The 22,041-nt window shown below is 45.5% G+C and overlaps 1 protein-coding gene across 2 annotated transcripts in view; it reads right to left on the bottom strand.

The window, feature by feature from the left end:
- Positions 1–19,568: 19,568 nt before the first annotated feature.
- Positions 19,569–22,041, bottom strand: part of LOC136573354 (cytotoxic T-lymphocyte protein 4-like) — a 28,169-nt gene continuing 25,696 nt past the window's right edge. For both annotated transcript variants that reach the window (XM_066574646.1, XM_066574647.1), the window contains exon 5: positions 19,569–20,033. The gene's annotated coding sequence lies outside the window, so the exon portion shown is untranslated. The remainder of the gene's footprint in view (positions 20,034–22,041) is intronic.

Raw genomic sequence — 22,041 nt, 5'->3', positions numbered from 1 at the left:
TAACCATGAGAGCTGGGCCAAACCCATACTGTCCACCACATTCTGATCCTAAAGACCAATAAGTTGAGGTATTTTTGGCATAAGCATTAGTCTTCTTAATCATATATTATGGCCTCTATGATATGTCCAGGGGGTGTATGAAGCATCAATATAACACTTTATATTTTCTGTAACAGGACGCCACTGATAGACGGGCAACTGGCCATATGCTAAATGATTCTATGTAGCAATACAAATGCTTCTGTGTTAGTCATGCGTTGTGGGCTGGGGAGAGTGCCAGACATTTAATAACAAAAATATAATAGATATTAAGTTTAAAAAAATCGTAGTTCTCATTATACATGTAAAAATCGAAACAATAAAAAAAAATAAAGTCACAAGTAATAAAAAGTCAGATTATTTTTCACTCACAGTGAATGCTGTAAAGCAGAAGAAATTCAAAACGCAAGAAATGTCACTTTATTGCCCCCAAAAATGTAATATTAATTGACCAAAATATTGTATATTACCCAAAATGATCCCAACAAAAACTACAGTTCATCCTATAAAAACAAGCCTTCACAGTTCTGGCTCGCAGAATATGGCAACAAAAAGCTAATTTTTTTTTTCATTTTACATCTTGACTTATTCACACATCAGTATTTTTCATCAGTGTTTTGTGAGCCAAAACCAGCAGTGCGTCCAAAGTACAGAAGAAGTACAAATCGTCCAGCAGCGTCCCACAGAATAAAGTTGATATAGTTTTTACTACATGAATGCCTAAAAGACGAAATCCAAAAATCATTGGTGCAATTGTGCCTTCTTGTAGCAGAATCTTATATTATGGCCTCTATGATATGTCCAGGCGATGTATGAAATAGAACTATATAACACGTTATCAGTGGCTTCCTGTTACAGGAAATATAGACGGGCAACTGGACATATTCTAAATTATTATCTACATAGCAGTACAAATGCTTCTATGTTAGTCATGCGTTGTGGGCTGGGCAGAGTGCCAGAGGTTATCTGGGCATGAAAAAGCCCTTGATGTATGTGCTAAGATAGACTCATGTCATATTCTAATGATATATAATGACAGTATGATATTATAATAGATATCTATAGCATGTAAAAGATTACCTGCCCTTTCAGTTGCTGCCCAACTTGCTCTGCCATTCTTTTCCCAGTCTCCTGTGCTGAGGCCTTTTCTTTACCCAACTTGCTGTACCCTAGACTCACTTAGGTCTCCTAAGTAGCCAAGCCTTTGTGAGAATGTCCCGGATTTTTGTAAGAACCCAGGTATTCTAAGACATCAGGCTAGATGACGTTTATTGGCCACTCTCCTGTATTCCAGTTTTCATATTGACCACTAGACAATGTGCAATAGGCTGACATTTCCTGTTCTCTGCAGTTCAGTTTTCAGCTTTACTGTATAGACTGGGACACAATAATGTTATGCTCTCATACAGTTATTCTCCTCTCCAGCCCCTGAAAGGGCATCAGAGAAGCCAAGGATATCTCAGATCTTCAGTTAGCTATGTGGCAGGAGGGACAGGCAGTCTGTAGAGGCAAGAAGCAGGTCAGGAAAGTTCACACCAGGTTCTAAGTTCAAAGATACCAACTTAGAAAGAAGTTAAGCGGTTGAGCATGGCAATCCACTAATAACAAATGTGGCAAAACTGCAAAGAGCAAAAAACCCTAAATGCAGAATATATACAGAGCTGTCTAGGTTTGAAGGCTAAATTGCAGTCCTAGTAGGGTTGCACCTGAGGGAAGATGCTCATCTCATCCTATGGAAGGTGCAGCCTTCAGTACAGTTTAGTGAACAATGTGTATGTTGTAGAGGCATTTTTATGTGTACAGAAAGGTGGTGCTATTTATTTGTACATTACTTCAGAACTATTTACATGTCTAAAGGTGGCACCTCCACTACAGTTGCAGCATGCTGTGCTATTTTTTTTCTCGTAAAATGACAGAAACCATTTAAGGGGTATTCTAGTAAGAATAAGTTATCCCCAATCCATGGGATAGGGGATAAGTAATCGATCGGCTTGGGTCTGACCTGTGGGACCCCACTAATCTCAAGAATGATGGTTCCTGATTGAATGGTTGGAGTGGAGGTCATGCATGTGCTACTCCGCTCCATTCATTTTAAAAAGAGCGCCTGGAGATTGCTAAGTAGTGGAACTCGGTAGTTTCCAGTGCTGTCACTGAAATGAATTGAGTGGAGACTAGCAGGCTTAACCACTTCATTCATTTGGGGACCAAACGGACCCCCATTTTCAAGATCAGTAGGCTTCCCAGTGCACAGTTCCCCACGATCAGTTGGTTATGCCCTATCCCATGAATAGAGGATAACGCATTTGTGATACATACAGTATATGGCTATATACATCTTGCCCTCTGCAGTTAGTGTAGTGGTTCGAAACACCTTTTTCTGGCCCCTCCATAATTGTGATACATGTCATGTCTTTTATGTGGATGCACTGCGCAAAGTGTCTTGTCTGCTGTTATGTGTATAGCACAGCTGCAGCATGTAAGAGGTTAACGTCTAAAAGTGTCTGGGACATGTCTTGAAAAAGTAACAAGTTTGCATGCTATAAATATGAGTGACTGAGTGTGAGGTTGGGTCCTTCTACTTCAACGGCTGAGAGTGGAGGGAGATTGCTGGCCACATAGGGTACCTTCAACCCTCATGTGATGCACTGTTGGAAGCGGAGGAGAGGTATCCAGATTATCATCATTCTAGGAACCACCTTTGAGGAGTAAGTGGAAAAAAGGAGTCCGCCGTGCAGCGTCTACCCCAAGAGTACTGAGTGAGTGTCAGTGGAGAGTTGTGTCCCCCTCCGGAGTTATTCTGAGTCCAGAAGTGTGTGTGTGTGTGTGTGTGTGTGTGTGTCCAGGAGTGGAGCATTACAGATAACTTAGACTGTAGGCCCGGTATCATTCTGAGTTGATCCTTCCTGAATCATAGAATGGTAGAGTTGGAAGGGACCTCCAGGGTCATCTGGTCCAATCCCCTGTTCAGTGGAGGATTTACTAAATCATCCCAGATATTTTTCCAGCCATTGTTTGAACACTTCCATGGAAGGAGAACTCACCACCTCTGTGGTAACCTGTTCCACTTATTGATCACCCTCACTGTCAGAAAGATTTTTTTCCTAATATCTAATTTGTGTCCCCTCCCTTTTAGTTTCATCCCATTGTTTCTAGTCTTTCCTTATGCAAATGAGAATAGGGCTGATCCCTCTGCACTGTGACAGCCCTTCAGATAGTTTTAGACAACTATTAAGTCTCCTCTCAGCCTTCTGTTTTGCAAGCTAAACATTCCCAGATCCCTTAAAGGAGATGTCTCGAGGCAGCAGTGAAATATTTTTTTTGCCCAGTCCCCCTTCTTCAGCATACATTACTAAGTACCAATGTAAATGGCTTTTAAAGCCGGTTCCTACTTACAGTTCTGGCGTTTCATGAACTTATAAAAAGTTTCCCAAAGATGGCCGCCGCTTCTTCTCCCTGCGCTTGCTTCAGCCCGACGTGCTCGCTCCCGAGACGCCGGTCACGCTTCGTATTAGCAGGGAGCTGTCCAGTGCTGATCCTTTCCCCCTGCACAAGTAACCCAGGCTTCGTAATAGCAGGGAGCTGTCCAGTGCTGAATTCTCAGCAGAAGGTACTGTAATGCCTCCCTGCAATTCACTTGCCACTGTTTTAGATGAAATAGTTTTTTCACCTAAATATATATGTGTGTGTATATATGCGTGTACACATTTTTTATATATATATATATATCTATATATATAGATAGATATATATAGTATACATGTGTATGAGTATACGCATACGCGTATTCGTGAGTGTATATACACACACACATATATATATATATATATATACACACACATACCCACACGTGTTTTTTTATATGCGTGTGTATATATGTGTATGTGTATATATATATATATATATATATATATATATATATATATATATAATGTGTGTGTGTATATATGCGTGTACACATCTTTTATATATATATCTCTATATATCTATATATAGATATATAGAGAGACATATATATAGTATACGTGTGTACGAGTATACGCATACGCGTATTCGTGAGTGTATATATACACACACATTATATATATATATATATATATATACACATATATATATATATGTGTGTGTCTGTCTGTGCATATATATATATATATATGTGTGTGTGTCTGTCTGTGTATATATATATATATGTGTGTGTGTGTCTGTCTGTGTATATATATATATATGTGTGTGTGTGTGTCTGTCTGTGTATATATATATATGTGTGTGTGTGTCTGTCTGTGTATATATATATATATATATATATATATATATATGTGTGTGTGTGTCTGTCTGTGTATATATATATATATATGTGTGTGTGTGTCTGTCTGTGTATATATATATATATGTGTGTGTGTGTGTCTGTCTGTGTATATATATATATATATGTGTGTGTGTGTGTCTGTCTGTGTATATATATATATATATGTATGTGTGTGTGTCTGTCTGTGTATATATATATATATATGTGTGTGTGTGTGTCTGTCTGTGTATATATATATATATATGTGTGTGTGTGTGTCTGTCTGTGTATATATATATATATATATATGTCTGTCTGTCTGTCTGTCTGTCTGTCTGTGTATATATATATATATATATGTCTGTCTGTGTGTGTGTATATATATATATATATATATATATCTCTGTCTGTCTGTCTATATATTTATGTCTGTCTGTGTGTGTGTCCCGGCGGCGGGAGGCTCGGGCAGCACGGCGGCGGGCTCGGGCAGCACGGCGGCGGGCTCGGGCAGCACGGCGGCGGCGGGCTCGGGGGCAGGCGGTGACCTTCGGGGGCAGGCGGTGACCTTCGGGGGCAGGCGGTGAGCTCCGGGGGCAGGCGGTGACCTTCGGGGGCAGGCGGTGAGCTCCGGGGGCAGGCGGTGAGCTCCGGGGGCGGCAGGCTCGGGCAGCACGGCGGCGGGCTCGGGCAGCACGGCGGCGGGCTCGGGCAGCACGGCGGCGACCTTCGGGGGCAGGCGGTGAGCTCCGGGGGCAGGCGGTGAGCTCCGGGGGCAGGCGGTGGGGTCCGGGGGCAGGCGGTGGGCTCCGGGGGCAGGCGGTGAGCTCCGGGGGCAGGCGGTGAGCTCCGGGGGCAGGCGGTGAGCTCCGGGGGCAGGCGGTGAGCTCCGGGGGCGGGAGGCTCGGGCAGCATCGGGGGCAGCATCGGGGGCACGGCGGCGGGAGGCTCGGGCAGCATCGGGAGGCTCGGGCAGCATCGGGGGCACGGCGGCGGGCTCGGGCAGCACGGCGGCGGGCTCGGGCAGCACGGCGGCGGGCTCGGGGGCAGGCGGTGACCTTCGGGGGCAGGCGGTGAGCTCCGGGGGCGGCAGGCTGGGGCAGCACGGCGGCGGGCTCGGGCAGCACGGCGGCGGGCTCGGGGGCAGGCGGTGACCTTCGGGGGCAGGCGGTGAGCTCCGGGGGCAGGCGGTGGGGCAGGCGGTGGGGTCCGGGGGCAGGCGGTGGGCTCCGGGGGCAGGCGGTGGGGCAGGCGGTGGGGTCCGGGGGCAGGCGGTGGGCTCCGGGGGCAGGCGGTGGGCTCCGGGGACAGGCGACTTACATGGGCGGCTTCTCGGCTGGGCTTCTCGTCTCCGCTCGGCTGGGCTGCTGAACTTTCTGCACCTTTCTGCTCCAGCGCGCTCCCGAGAGGTTACAGCTCGTCTGCGCATGCGCAGAAGAGCTGTAGCGTCTAACACACTGAAGCGGCTCGCGCTGAGCAGAAGACCGGACTGCGCAAGCGCGTCTAAAAAAGCAAGCTGCCAGCGAATTTAGACGGAACCATGGAGACGAGGACGCTAGCAACGGAGCAGGTAAGTGGAATAACTTCTGTATGGCTCATATTTAATGCACGATGTACATTACAAAGTGCATTAATATGGCCATACGGAAGTGTATAACCCCACTTGGTTTCGCGAGACCACCCCTTTAACCGTTCTTCAGAAGGCATGATTTGTAGACCACTCACCATCTTGGTAGCTCTTCTCTGAACTTGCTCCAGTTTGTCTGTCTTTTTTAAGGTGGGGTGCCCAGAACTGGACACAGTATTCCAGATGACGTCTGACCAAGGAAGAGTAGAGGGGGATAATTACCTCACATGATCTAGACTCTATGCTTCTCTTAATACATCCCAGAATTGTGTTTGCCTTTTTGGCTGCTGCATCATATTGTTGACTCAATCACAGAACATGGCCATATACTTGCTGACTAAGGAGGGCAGATAGCTGCATCCTCTCAGCATGCAGGTAACAGAGTACCAAATGAGGGAGCTAATTACACCTGTGAGGGACACCGATGAAACAGCCACTCACACAACCTCTTAATATAGAGGGGGGTAGCTGCTTGGTATATACTCCAACACACTTTTTAAGGTGCAGGGCAACCCGCCGAACTATTATGGCGTCATTAATAGGTTGGTGGTCTGCATGGTGAACTACATGTATCAGAATGGTCTGCCACTTTGTATCTACTCTGTGTGGGAGTATACACCAAGCAGCTACCCCCTCTATATTAAGAGGTTGTGTGAGTGGCTGTTTCATTGGTGTCCCTCACAGGTGTAATTAGCTCCCTCATTTGGCAATCTGAGAGGATGCAGATTTCTGCCCTCCTTAGTCAGTAAACATATGGCCATGTTCTGTGATTGTTTTTTGTTTTTATATTTCCCCTTCTGTGACGTACAATGTTGACTCATGTTCAGTATATGATCTATTAGTGTACCCAAGTCTTTTTCGCATGTGCTACTGCTTAGCCCAATTTCTCCCATTCTGTCTGTGCTTTCTTCATTTTTCTTGCCCAGATGTAGGACTTTGCATTTCTCCTTGTTAAATACCATTCTGTTATTCACTGCCCACTGTGCAAACTTTTCTAGATCTTTTTGAATACTCTCTCTTTTTGCTAGTGTTAGCTATCCTTCCTAGCTTTGTGTCTTCAACAAATTTGATCAGTTTCCCATCAATTCCCTCCTCCAGATCATTTATAAAAATGTTTAACAACACTGTGCCTAGGACAGAGCCTTGTGGTACCCCACTTGATACATTCTTCCCCTTGGAGGTGCAGCCATTTATGACCACTCTTTGAGTACGATCACTCAGCCAGTTGCGAATTCATCTAACAGTTGCCTTGTCAATCCCATATTTGGTCATTTTTTCAATAAGTATGGTATGAGATACTTTGTCAAATACTTTACTAAAGTTAAGATATACTATATCCACCGCATTTCCCTGATCAACCTAGTCAGTGATACTGTCATAGAAGGAAATTAAATTAGTCTGGCATGATTTGTTTGTTAAAAACAAATGTACTTGCATACATGCTGTTTAAATAATTTGTTCAAAGATCTTTTCCGGTAGAGAAGTCAGGCTCACAGGCCTGTAGTTTCCTGGATCCCCATTCTTCCCTTTTTTGAAGATAGGGAGAACATTTGCCCTTTTCCAATCTTTTGGGACTTTTCCAGTTCTCCAGGAATTTTCAAAGATTATGGCAAGTGGTTCAGCAATTACCTCCGCTGCTTCTTTAAGTATCCTAGGATGTAATTCATCTGGACCTTGAGACTTGAGTTCATTTAAGTTAGCTAAGTGTTCACTCACCATCTCTCTGCTTATAGATAACCTGCATTCTTTTATTCCCCCAATAGCACAGGGAAGATCAGTTGATGTTGCATTTGCTTTCTGAGAGAAAACAGATACAAAATAGGAATTTAAAAGTTCGGCCTTCTCAACATCATTCTTAACCAATTCACCATTTTCATCTTGTAAGCATCCAATAGAATCTTTGACTTTTCTTTTGCTTTAGATATACCCCATAATCCTTTTTATTGCTTTTGGCCTCTGTTGCAAGCCTCAATTCATTATTAGCTTTAGCTTTTCTGACACTTGCCCTACAGTTTCTGCAGACCGCATTATATTCTTCTTTAGATATTCCCCCCTCTTTCCATTTGATAAACATATTTTTATTCTTTTTTAACACGTGTGCAAGTTCAGTGTTCATCCATCCTGGTTTCTTTAAATGCTTCCCATTCTTCCTTCTTTTAGGGATTGTTGATGATTGTGCTTTGAGAATCTAATTTCACAAAATTTCTCAACCTTCTTGGACATTTCCGTTCTTAAGAACATCCAGCCATTGGATTCTTCCTACCCTCTTTCTAAGTTATTTGAAATGTGCCTTTCTGAAATCCAACCTTGAGGTCTGAGTTTTCTCAGGTATTCCTTCCCCTTTTTATCCATAATTCAAGGATAGCATGATCACTGCCCCTAAGGTCCCAGCCACCGTTACTTATACAACCATTTCCTCCCTGTTGGTGAGAATTAGGTCCAAGATAGCAGATCTCCTTGTTTTCTCTTCGACTTTTTGGAAGATAAAGTTGTCAGCAAGAGCAGATAAGAATTTGTTGGATCCATTACTTTTACCTGAGAGAGATTTCCAAAAAATGTCTGGATAGGTAAAATCTCCCATAATTACTAGGTCATGCTTTTTTGAGAGCTTGGCCATCTGATGTAGAAAGAGTTCACTAATATCTTCTGCTTGTCCAGGCGGCCTATAGTAAATTCCTACAACAGTGTCCTTTCTGTTGTTCTCTCCTTGTATTCTTACCCAATCAGTTTCTACAGAACTACCATGCTCTGAAGCTTGAATCTCTGTGGAGATTAATGTTTTCCTAACATTCCTAAGGTTCTCAAATGTATTAATTAGCTGTATATTTTTACCTGGCCTTTCACTTCCCTTCCCGTATTGTTCTAGTTTAAAGCTCTCCTAATGAGTGAAGCAAGGCACCCATCAAACATACTGTATGCTTACCTGTTTTTGCAAGGTGTAACCCGTCTCTAGCAAGCAGTTCATCATATAGGTAATTCACTCTATGGTCTAGGAATCCAAATCTTTGCTGATGGCACCATGAATGTAGCCAATTGTTCACCTCTAGAATCCTGTTCCATCTTCTTATTATATGGCCATCCACTGGGAGGATAGATGAGAAGACCACCTGTGCTCCTAATTCCTTCACCTTCTTTCCGAGGTCTTCAAAGTCTCTGCAGATAGTTGCAGGGTCCTTTTTTTGCAGTGTCATTTGTCACTACATATATTAGTAGGAATGGGTCGTGTTCTGTAGGGCTGAAGAGCCTTGACAGCCTATCAGACACATCTTTGATTTGTGCACCTGGAAGACAACACACCTCTCGTGAGGTGTCATGTCTGCAGACAGTGACCTCTGTTCCTCTCAATAGGGAATCCCCCACTCTACTTTTCTTCTTCACAACAGCACTTCTTTTTCTCCATTCAAGAGGACTCTGTGTGCTTACTACACAGTTCTTTGTGAGTAGAGTCATTTCTTGCTGTACCTCTTTCTCCTCTGCTCTGTTCATTGTGGGTAGAGTCATTTCTTACTGTACATCTTTCTTATGCTCAGGAACCATTACCAGGTCCCATCTTCTAAAAGTTGTCTTCACCTCCACGAGCGAGTAAGCTGTATCCTGCCAAAGCAGAAGTAAAGTTCACCGGTCACTGCCCGTTTCCAGTGATTGAGTTTTCCAAGTTTATCCGTGTGTAAACTCTGATTATTTTACCGACAGAAAATCATCGTTGTAAAAGGAACGGTGGTGTCATGCGTGACAACTTACACAGTCCACTACACTTATTCAGGTAACCGCCACCCAGCGTTGCCAGGAAGGGGCCTAGCGGTGCCTTGGCCGAGGTTCCGTGCGTCCCTCCGGGGAGGGGTCTGATAGAGACACCGTGACAAGTGCTATCTCTACCCCAACAGCTCCTTAGCGTGAGCCTCGTGTCTCAATCGCTGCATTAGCACATATATATAGCTGTCCACTATTTGCTTTGTATGGAGAGGACTTGGGAGCCGAACCAGCTTCCCACACTGCAAGTGCCCATTGTCTTTGACAGCCAACACTTGGCAGCAACAGCTACGATCACAGAGGACTCTGATTGTGGCTGTTAACCCTCAGTTCTACTAGCAGCATTTAAATGTCCCAATCGGAACTTAGATATCCCGAATGGCCGGTAAGATCCGGTTATGATGGCAGCCTGGGGACTTCTGAAAGGACTTCTGTTGCAGCCTGGGGACTTCTGTGGCAGATCTTTAATCTTTTAAGGACCGCCGTCCTTTTTCATTTTTGTTTTTTCCTACCTCTTTTAAAAAATCATAACTCTTTTATTTATTCAATAATGTAGACTTGTTTTTGTTTTTTTGTGGGACAAGTTGTATTTTTTTCATGATACTGTTTAACCCCTTCATGACATGGCCTATTTTGGGCTTAAGGACGCAACAATTTTTGGCGGATTTTCTTCTCGGTTTATCAAAAGTCATAACTTTTTTATTTTTCCGGCGACGTGGCCGTATAAGGGCCTGTTTTTTTTGCATGGCGAACTGTAGTTTTTATCAGTGGCACTTTTGGGTACATAGACTATATTGTAAAAGTTTTTTTTTTTTTATGATAGCAGGGAGAGAAAACGCATCAATTCTGCCATAGATTTTTTTATTTTTTTTTACAGCGTTAATCATGCAGCATAAATGAGACATTCCATTTTTTCTGCGGACCGGTACGGTTACAACGATACCAAAATTCTTACATTTTTTTTAGGTTTTCCCACTTTTCTGCAATAAAACCCCTTTTTTTAGAAATCTTTTTTCTATACTAAATCGCTGCATTCAAAGTCCTGTAACTTTTTTATTTTTTGATGTACGGCGCTCTGTGAGGGCTTATTTTTTGCGAGACGAGCTGTAGTTTTTACTGGTACCATTTTGGGGTACGTACGACTTTTTTGATCACTTTTATTGCGTTTTTAGTGAGGCAAAATGCTAAAAATTAGCATTTTGCCTCAGTTTTTTAGCGTTTTTTTTTTTGCATTTTTTTCCGTGTACAGTCAAAAGCATGTGCAACTAATTGCACGCGTCGTTACGGACGCGACTAGAGATGAGCGAGCACCAAAATGCTCGGGTGCTCGTTACTCGGGACGAAAATTTCGCGATGCTCGAGGGTTCGTTTCGATTAACGAACCCCATTGAAGTCAATGGGCGACCCGAGCATTTTTGTATATCGCCGATGCTCGCTAAGGTTTCCATTTGTGAAAATCTGGGCAATCCAAGAAAGTGATGGGAACGACACAGCAACGGATAGGGCAGGCGAGGGGCTACATGTTGGGCTGCATCTCAAGTTCCCAGGTCCCACTATTAAAGGGGTTGTCCCGCGCCGAAACGGGTTTTTTTTTTTTTTCAACCCCCCCCCCCCCGTTCGGCATGAGACAACCCCGATGCAGGGGTTAAAAAGAACACCGGACAGCGCTTACCTGAATCCCCGCGCTCCGGTGACTTCTTACTTACCCGGTGAAGATGGCCGCCGGCATCTTCTCCCTCGGTGGACGGGGCGGAGCTACACGGAGCCCCATTGAGAAAGCAGAAGACCCGGACTGCGCAAGCGCGTCTAATTTGGCCATTAGATGGCGAAAATTAGACGGCAACCATGGAGACGAGGACGCTAGCAACGGAGCAGGTAAGTGAAAAACTTTTGATAACTTCTGTATGGCTCATAATTAATGCACAATGTATATTACAAAGTGCATTAATATGGCCATACAGAAGTGTATAGACCCACTTGCTGCCGCGGGACAACCCCTTTAAGTCACAATAGCGGCAAGAGTGCCCCCCCTCCCAACAATTTTTACTTCTGAAAAGCCCTCATTAGCAATGCATACCTTAGCTAAGAACCACACTACCTCTAACAAAGCACAATCACTGCCTGCATGACACTCCGCTGCCACTTCTCCTGGGTTACATGCTGCCCAACCCCCCGCGCGCGCACGATGCAGTGTCCACAGCGCACACCAAAGTGTCCCTGCGCAGCCTTCAGCTGCACTCATGCCACACCACCCTCATGTCTATTTATAAGTGCGTATGCCATGAGGAGGAACCGCAGGCACACACTGCAGAGGGTTGGCACGGCTAGGCAGCGACCCTCTTTAAAAGGGGCGGGGCGATAGCCCACAATGCTGTACAGAAGCAATGAGAAATATAATCCTGTGCCACCGCCATCAGGAGCTGCACACGTGGGCATAGCAATGGGGAACCTATGTGCCACACACTATTCATTCTGTCAAGGTGTCTGCATGCCCCAGTCAGACCGCGTTTTTTTATAAATAGTCACAGGCAGGTACAACTCCGCAATGGGAATTCCGTGTGCACCCACAGCATGGGTGGCTCCCTGAAACCCACCAGCGGTACATAAATATATCCCATTGCAGTGCCCACCACAGCTGAGGTAATGTCAGGTTTAATGCAGGTGGGCTAAAAATGACTAGGATTACACTGTAGGCGAGGGCCCAAAAAAATTGGTGTACCAACAGTACTAATGTACCTCAGAAAAATTGCCCATGCCCAACCAAGAGGGCAGGTGAAACCCATTAATCGCTTTGGTTAATGTGGCTTAATTTGTAACTAGGCCTGTAGGCAGCCCAGTTAAAATAAAAATTGGTTCAGGTGCAAGTTTCAACACTTTAATGAGCATTGAAACGTATAAACATTGTTTACAAGAGTTATATGACTGAGCCTTGTGGGCCTAAGAAAAATTGCCAGTTCGGCGTGATTACGTGAGGTTTCAGGAGGAGGAGCAGGAGGAGGAATATTATACACAGATTGATGAAGCGAAAAGGTCCCCGTTTTTGATGGTGATAGAGAACGATGCTTCCATCCGCGGGTGCAGCCTACGTATTGCTTAGGTATCGCTGCTGTCCGCTGGTGGAGAAGAGAAGTCTGGGGAAATCCAGGCTTTGTTCATCTTTATGAGTGTAAGCCTGTCGGCACTGTCGGTTGACAGGCGGGTACGCTTATCCGTGATGATTCCCCCAGCCGCACTAAACACCCTCTCTGACAAGACGCTAGCCGCAGGACAAGCAATCACCTCCAGGGCATACAGCGCGAGTTCAGGCCACGTGTCCAGCTTCGACACCCAGTAGTTGTAGGGGGCAGAGACGTCACCGAGGACGGTCGTGCGATTGGCTACGTACTCCCTCACCATCCTTTTACAGTGCTCCCGCTGATTCAGCCTTGACTGGGGAGCGGTGACACAGTCTTGCTGGGGAGCCATAAAGCTGGCAAAGGCCTTGGAGAGTGTTCCCCTGCCTGCGCTGTACATGCTGCCTGATCTTCGCACCTCCTCTGCTACCTGGCCCTCGGAACTGCGCCTTCTGCCACTAGCGCTGTCGGATAGGAATGTTACCATCAGTTTGTCCGCCAGGGTCCTGTGGTATAGCATCACTCTCGATCCCCTTTCCTCTTCGGGTATGAGAGTGGAAAGGTTCTCCTTATACCAGGGTATAAGGATATACAGGGTATCTTGTGCCAGGGTACCTGTACGCAACACATGGCTGTCCTCACTAGATAGATAACTTTCAGGATCCTCCTCCTCCTCCGCCTCCTCAGGCCATACATGCTGAAAGGATGACAGGCAAGCAGCATGGGTACCCTCAGCAGTGGGCCAAGCTGTCTCTTCCCCCTCCTCCTCATGCTCCTCCCCCTCCTCCTCCTCCTCCTCCTCAACGCGCTGAGATATAGACATGAGGGTGCTCTGACTATCCAGCCACATACTGTCTTCACCCGCCTCCGTTTCCGAGCACAAAGCGTCTGCCTTTATGCTTTGCAGGGAACTTCTCAGGAGGCATAGCAGAGGAATGGTGACGCTATTGATTGCAGCATCCCCGCTCACCATCTGGGTAGACTCCTCAAAGTTTCCAAGGACCTGGCAGATGTCTGCCAACCAGGCCCACTCTTCTGTAAAGAATTGAGGAGGCTGACTCCCACTACGCCGCCCATGTTGGAGTTGGTATTCCACTATAGCTCTACGCTGCTCATAGAGTCTGGCCAACATGTGGAGCGTAGAGTTCCACCGTGTGGGCACGTCGCACAGCAGTCGGTGCACTCGCAGATTAAACCGATGTTGCAGGGTGGCAGCGTCCGTGTTGGACTTGCGGAAATGTGCGCTGAGCCGGTGCACCTTTCCGAGCAGGTCTGACAAGTGTGGGTAGCTTTTCAGAAAGCGCTGAACCACCAAATTAAAGACATGGGCCAGGCATGGCACGTGCGTGAGGCTGCCGAGCTGCAGAGCCGCCACCAGGTTACGGCCGTTGTCACACACGACCATGCCCGGTTGGAGGCTCAGCGGCGAAAGCCAGCGGTCGGTCTGCTCTGTCAGACCCTGCAGCAGTTCGTGGGCCATGTGCCTCTTCTCTCCTAAGCTGAGTAGTTTCAGCACGGCCTGCTGACGCTTGCCCACCGCTGTGCTGCCACACCGCGCGACACCGACTGCTGGCGACGTGCTGCTGCTGACACATCTTGATTGCGAAACAGAGGTTGCGTTGGAGGAGGAGGAGGAGGAGGGTGGTTTAGTGGAGGAAGCATACACCGCCGCAGATACCAGCACCGAGCTGGGGCCCGCAATTCTGGGGGTGGGTAGGACGTGAGCGGTCCCAGGCTCTGACTCTGTCCCAGCCTCCACTAAATTCACCCAATGTGCCGTCAGGGAGATATAGTGGCCCTGCCCGCCTGTGCTTGTCCACGTGTCCGTTGTTAAGTGGACCTTGGCAGTAACCGCGTTGGTGAGGGCGCGTACAATGTCGCGGGAGACGTGGTCGTGCAGGGCTGGGACGGCACATCGGGAAAAGTAGTGGCGACTGGGAACCGAGTAGCGCGGGGCCGCCGCCATAATGCTTTTGAAAGCCTCCGTTTCCACAAGCCTTTACGGCAGCATCTCCAGGCTGATCAATTTGGCTATGTGCACGTTTAACGCTTAAGCGTGCGGGTGCGTGGCGGCGTACTTGCGCTTGCGCTCAAACACTTGCGCTAGCGACGGCTGGACGCTGCGCTGAGAGATATTGGTGGATGGGGCCGAGGACAGCGGAGGTGACGGTGTGGGTGCAGGCCAGGAGACGGTAGTGCCTGTGTCCTCAGAGCGGGGTTGGATCTTAGTGGCAGGTTGGGGCACAGGGGGAGAGGCAGTGGTGCAAACCGGAGGCGGTGAACGGCCTTCGTCCCACCTTGTGGGGTGCTTGGCCTTCATATGCCTGCGCATGCTGGTGGTATTACGAGTAGAGCAGAAACAGAACGCTGTAATTAAATGTGCCGCTTATTGGCCTGTGGTTGGAGGCTGACTTCGCTTACGGAACGCAAAGCAGAGCCAGGAAAGAATTTTGCGCAAGCCTGCTGTAACACTTAGCTGGCTGCGTATTAATTAGGACTACTACCCCCCAGCAGAGACGCAGTACACTCAGGACGGTCACAGGCAGCCCAAATAGAATGTTTTTTCCCAATTTTTTTTGGAAAAGCCCACTGCCTATATACACAGTATATCTCTTTCACTGTCCCTGGCTCACCACTACTGGCCCTGGACTATGTAAAATTACTGCAGACTGTTTCCCTCTGGACAGGATGACAGCGGTGATGTGACGGGCAACGCAGAGCCAGGAAAGAATTTTGCGCAAGCCTGCTGTAACACTTAGCTGGCTGCGTATTAATTAGGACTACTACCCCCAGCAGAGACGCAGTACACTCAGGACGGTCACAGGCAGCCCAAATAGAATGTTTTTCCCCAAATTTTTTTGGAAAACCCCACTGCCTATATACACAGTATATGTCTTTCACTGTCCCTGCCTCACCACTACTGGCCCTGGACTATGTAAAATTACTGCAGACTGAGGACGCAATGCTCTGCACGGCCGATATGCAAAAAAAAAAGTGCAACACTGCAAAAAGCAGCCTCAACAGTACTGCACACGGTCAGATGTGGCCCTAAGAAGGACTGTTGGGGTTCTTGAAGCCTAAAATCAATCCTAACGCTCTCCCTATAGCAGCTCCGGCATCAACAGCACTTTCCCTGATCTCTGTCAGAATGCATCTGTGGCGAGCCGCGGGAGGGGCCGATTTATATACTCGGGTGACACCTGATCTCGCCAGCCACTCACTGCAGGGGGGTGGTATAGGGCTTGAACGTCGCAGGGGGAAATTGTAATGCCTTCCCTGTCTTTCTATTGGCCAGAAAAGCGCGCTAACGTCTCAGAGATGAAAGTGAAAGTAACTCGAACATCGCGTGGTGTTCGTCTCGAGTAACGAGCATCTCGAACACGCTAATACTCGAACGAGTATCAAGCTCGGACGAGTACGCTCGCTCATCTCTAGACGTGACAATACCAAATATGTGGGGTTTTTTTTTTTTACCTTTTTTTATGCTAATCTGAGAAAAAGCATAAAAAAATGTTTTTTTTACATTTTTTTTACATTTTTTTTATTCATTTTTTTAATCTTTGTTTTTTTTTACAACATTTGTGTCCCCCTGGGGGACTTTAACCACTGCCCTGATGATCGCTGTCATAAGGCATGGCAGAGCAACATGCCTTATCGCTTATACAGTGATCATAGGCATTGGCACTACAGGACGCCAGTGTCTGGCGTCCTGTTACCATGGTGACAGGCCGCGCTCTCGCGATGTTATCGCGAGAGCCGGCCGGAGACACAGAGGGAGTCCGCTCCCTCTGTGAACTCTTTCCCTGCCGCGATCTACTTAGAGATGCCCCCCCCCCCCCCCCCCGCTGTTGCAGCGGGATGCCGGCTGTGTCTGACAGCCGGCATCCCGCTGCAGGATAGCACCGGAACATATGTGATTCCGCGCTATCTCCAGGACGTAAGTTTACGTCCTGTTGCGGGAAGTACCCTGCTGCCAGGATGTAAACTTACGCCCTGCAGCGGGAAGGGGTTAATGTACCATTTAATGTAGTGAAAAATGTTTAAATATTTCTAAGTGGAGTAAAATGGAAAAAAGCACAATGCTGGCATCTTTGGGTGGGTCTTGTTTTTACAATGTACTGACTGTATCAAACATATGATAACTTTATTCTATGCGTTAGTACGATTTATGACAATACCAAATTTGGAAATTATCTTTTTTGCCATACTACTTTTAAAAAACGAAATATTTTTAGAAAATAATATTATTCTCTGCCATCATTTTTTGACAGACATAACTTTTTTATTTTTTCCTCTACATAGTTATGCAATGACTCGTTTTTTGTAGGATATCCTGTAGTTTTTATAGGTACTATTTTGGAGAACATACTCTTCTTTGATCGCTTTTTATTACATTTTTTTTCTTGGAGATGAGGGGACCAAAAAAGTGCAATTCTGGCATTGTGAATTTTTTTCTGACAATGTTCTTTGTGCGGAACAAATAATGCATTACTCTAATAGGTTGGACTTTTAGGGATGCAGAAATACCAAATATGTTTGTTCTTTATCATTTAGCTTTTTTATGTTTTTTTTCAATTTTTTTACTTTTTTTTTTAGTTAAAGGGGTTGTCTCATGCTGAAACGTTTTTTTTTTTTATTCAATAGGCCCCCCGTTCGGAGCGAGACAAACCCAAGGGATGGGTTAAAAAAAAAAAGTTTATTACTTACCCGAATCCCCGCGCTGCGGCGACTTCCTTCTTTCTTTACCAAGATGGCCGCCGGGATCTTCACCCACGATGCACCGCGGGTCTTCTCCCATGGTGCACCGTGGGCTCTGTGCGGTCCATTGCCGATTCCAGCCTCCTGATTGGCTGGAATCGGCACACGTGACGGGGCGGAGCTACAAGGACCAGCTCTCCGGCACGAGCGGCCCCATTCACCAGGGAGAAGACCGGACTGCGCAAGCGCGTCTAAAAACGCCAGAAGACAGTGAATTTAGACGGATCCATGGCGACGGGGACGCTAGCAACGGAGCAGGTAAGTGAATAACTTCTGTATGGCTCATAATTAATGCACGATGTACATTACAAAGTGCATTAATATGGCCATACAGAAGTGCTGAACCCCACTTGATTTCACGAGACAACCCCTTTAATAAATTTTTTTTTAATATTCTTTACATGGGACTTGAACTTGCGATCATTTGATCGCTCCTGCAGCACGATGTGATACTATAATATTACATTACACCATGATCTAACACGTATTGCAGCAAGCCACGCCACAAATATGTGCTGGTGGACTTCAGAAGGCCCCAGGTTGCCATGGCAACCGACTGACACCTCGCAATTACATTGTAGAAGAGTGTTTGGGGTCCCTGAACTTCAATTGGGGTATTTAAACGCAACACTAATCATGGCTGTTGCCAACGGATGTTAGCTGTAACGCAACGTGTGCACACAGGACGTAATTGTACATGCTGTGTCGTAAAGGGGTTAATAGGCAGGCTGTTAAAATACAGTATAATGCAATATGGTCACAGGTTCAAGTCCCCAATGGGGACTAATAAGGAAAGTAAAATAACAATAGAACAAAGATTTTTTTTTTTAACTATTATAAAAATAAAAAATATAAAGTTTTGAAAAAACCTTTTCCCACTTGTTGCATCTAAAAAAAATATATAAATAAATAAAAAAATTGGATTGCTGAATCTGTAAAAGTCCATTAAAAAAAAAATTGTTAATCCCGCATAGTTAACTCCTCATAAAAAAGTGCAATATCAGAATTGAGATTCTTTTCTTTTTTTTTTTTGGTCAGTCTGTCTCCAAGAAAAAATTGACTAAACAGTCTTTTATTCCCCAATGTTACCAATGCAAACTGCAGATCGCTCATCAAAAAACGAGCCCTCACACAGCCCTGTCAACAGAAAAATCTAAAAGTAATTTTTTTTTTTTAAAGGTATTTTTTTTAAGTATTACTATTAGAGATGAGCAAGTACTCGCTAAGGGCTCGATCGAGTATTGCCCTTAGCGAGTACCTGCCCGCTCGGAAGAATAGGTTCGGCTGCCGCCGGCGGGCGGGGAGGAACGGAGGGGATATCTCTCCCCCCCCCCCCCCCCCCCGCTCCCCCCTGCTCACTGCCGCAACTCACCTGTCACCCGCGCCGGCAGCCGAACGTTTTCTTCTGAGCGGGCAGGTACTCACTAAGGACAATGCTCGATCGAGTAATTGTCCTTAGTGAGTATGCTCGTTCATCTCTAATTACTATATCAAAAAACTATATAAATTTGGTATCGCTGTACTCGTACTGATGCAGAATGAAAATTTTAACGGAAATGCGGACATAGCCCAAGGCTACGATACACGATATTGGGCCGAGAAACTTTGCCCAATATTTCACTCGCCAACGTGTGTTTTCACGCCTCTCATCACTTCTGTGAATTAGCGATTCTCTGGTATGGCTTTCAAGCACGTTAGAGGATCGGCAAGTGTTTTCCATTATTTTCAAAGGATGACGTCGCATTACACACCGTGTGATATGTTTTATGGTCCCACTGAGATCAATGAGTGATGCGTCTGCGGAACGTAAAAAGATAGAGCATTCCGCGATACATCGCTCGGGTATAGGACTCCATTCAAAACAATGGGGTTTATATTCGCACAGGATTTCTGAGTCTCGTAACGTGCAAATCTCGCGTGAGTTTCTTGGCTGTGTGAAACCTGCCCAAGACAGACATGTCAGGAGAGCCAACGAGAGGTTTTATTTAAGCTTTATGTTCATATCCACATAATACAGATGTATCATGATGATTCGTGTCAAGTAACAAACTCCAGGCAATCCAGAGATAAAGTTCAAGAAATATTGATGTTACCGAGAGATAATTATTCAGACGCAGTGATTATCAGTCATCAATCCGCATTTATATTTGACCAAAGGTTTCATCAGTTGGGTTTCCAGTCACCGCCAGCTTTTATTACATTATTAATAAATAACCCTGTATAACTATTCACATAGCATTATTAGCTGGTGTTCTCTGTTCCTATAAATGTAGGATTGAAAAATGTATTCCATCTGCAGGACTCTTGATATTCACATAGTACAAGCTGTGAAGTCCGTAGCTTTGCCTCCACTGTATACTATGTACAAGTAATGCTCCATGTTGAGGGTGAAAGTACAAGCCGGTGTTAATTGGAATAGATTACATTCTATGGAGACATCTTCATGTTGAGGTCTTCTCTGTATCCCCTGCAAAAACATATTATTAGTGCTATTTTATACGTTCTTTTATCTGTTATATGACATTACAGAATTTTTTTGTGATTCACAGTTTCCTTATTTTATACAGTACTGTGAATGTAAACTATTCAAATAACCTTTGTATCAAAACAAAATTATACTATTGTTCATTATAATAAAAAGGGAGGAATAAACATCTCCAGACACTAGGAGTACACTGGTCCTAAACCTCAGAAGATGTAATGAAGTTATTTTGTCACCACTAGGGGTAGCTCACTAGGTAATGATTTATTACTAGAGATGAGCGAGCATACTCGTCCGAGCTTGATGCTCGTTCGAGTATTAGGGTGCTCGAGATGCTCGTTACTCGAGACGAGCACCACGCGGTGCTCGTCTCGACTAAACGAGCACTGACCATTGAATTCAATGGAGCCGGCAATACAGCCGGCTCCATTGAAAGCAATGGGCTGCCGGCGATCGCACAATGAATTTTCGGGAAGGGCTTAAATATATAAGCCCTTCCCTGCAATTCATCCAGAAATGTGTAAAAATAATATATATATATATATATATATATATATATATATATATATATATATATACTCACCTGGTCTTGGCAGACGGAGTTCAGCTGCGGCCAGCTGGCAGTTCTCATGAACTGCTCTCTGTAGTATTCAGCAGCCGGGGATTTAAAATCCCCGCCTGCTGAATGAGCTGCCTCTGATTGGTCACAGCCTGACCAATCAAAGGCAGATCTCACTCACACCCATTCATGAATTCATGAATGGGTGAATGAATGCTGTCTCTGATTGGCTCAGTGCAGCTCTCAGCTGAATGACAGCAGTTCAGCACCACAGTGCAGGGGACAGCAGGAGAAGACGCAGCTGTGCCCTGGCAGCTGAAGGGAGGTGAGTATCTATTTTTTTTGTTTTTTAAATCACTTTTAATTCATTTCCAGGGAATGGCTTATATGTAAATCCCTTCCCTGAAAAAGAATTCAGGTGTGCCAGCGGACCATTGTCTTCAATGGAGTCGCCAGCAGCAGCGGCTCCATTGAAGAGAATGCCTGCATTTTTATTTTTTTTTACACTAAAATCTTTCTTTTTCAGGTAAGGGCTTATATTTTTAAGCCCTTCCCGAAAATTCATCCCGCGCTCGCTGGCATCCCATTGCTTTCAATGGAGCCGGCTGTATTGTCGGCTCCATTGAATTCAATGGGCTAACATCGTTCTTCTCTGCCACAGCTGTTACAGCTGTGTCAGAGGAGAACGATCGTTATGCTGACAGTGGGGGTGGGGGGGTCTCACTCTTGCCACTATTGTGGCTTAATAGTGAGACCTCGGAGCCCGAAATGCAGCCCTGCATGTTGCTCCTCGCCTGCCCTATCAATTTTTGTGTTTTTTACATGACTTTGGTGATTTGCGAAGATTTTCACAAATGAAAACCTTAGCGGAGCACCAGTCATATACAAAAATGCTCGAGTCGCCCATTGACTTCAATGGGGTTCGTTACTCGAAGCGAACTCTCGAGCATCACTGAAAGTTCGACTTGAGTAACGAGCACTCGAGCATTTTGGTGCTCGCTCATCTCTATTTATTACTGATTTCAAAAGAAGTTGTATAAAACTCTGTGAGCTGCCCCTAGTGGTGTGTGCAGGTAGTCAGAATTTTAGTGTGTATCTGGTTAGTTTTGTGAAGAAAAGTAGGTGATTAGGAGCTCTATAAAAATTGAATACAATGGGAACAGTGCCTGCATTATTTAATCAGGCCTGTACAATGTCTATGGAGCTCTCTGCTTCCTGCTCCATACACAATCAGTGGCCTAGAAATCAGCTGATCAGCTTGAGTCTTGAGCTTATAATACTTACAGGTTTGTATATTCAACATGCATAAATAAATGGAGCTTTCTTAGGCCCTTTTTAGGCCTTAGTCAGACGGGCGATTTTTCGCGCGATTTGCAGATCGCATGACGGATGCGCATCTGCAAATTGCGTGACCGGTGCGCGCAAGTCGCCCGC

Source organism: Eleutherodactylus coqui, chromosome 7 (assembly GCF_035609145.1).
Source record: "Eleutherodactylus coqui strain aEleCoq1 chromosome 7, aEleCoq1.hap1, whole genome shotgun sequence".
Classification (NCBI taxonomy): domain Eukaryota; kingdom Metazoa; phylum Chordata; class Amphibia; order Anura; family Eleutherodactylidae; genus Eleutherodactylus; species Eleutherodactylus coqui.
Note: the sequence above shows the minus strand (reverse complement) of the source record. Positions and strands in the feature narration are given on the sequence as shown.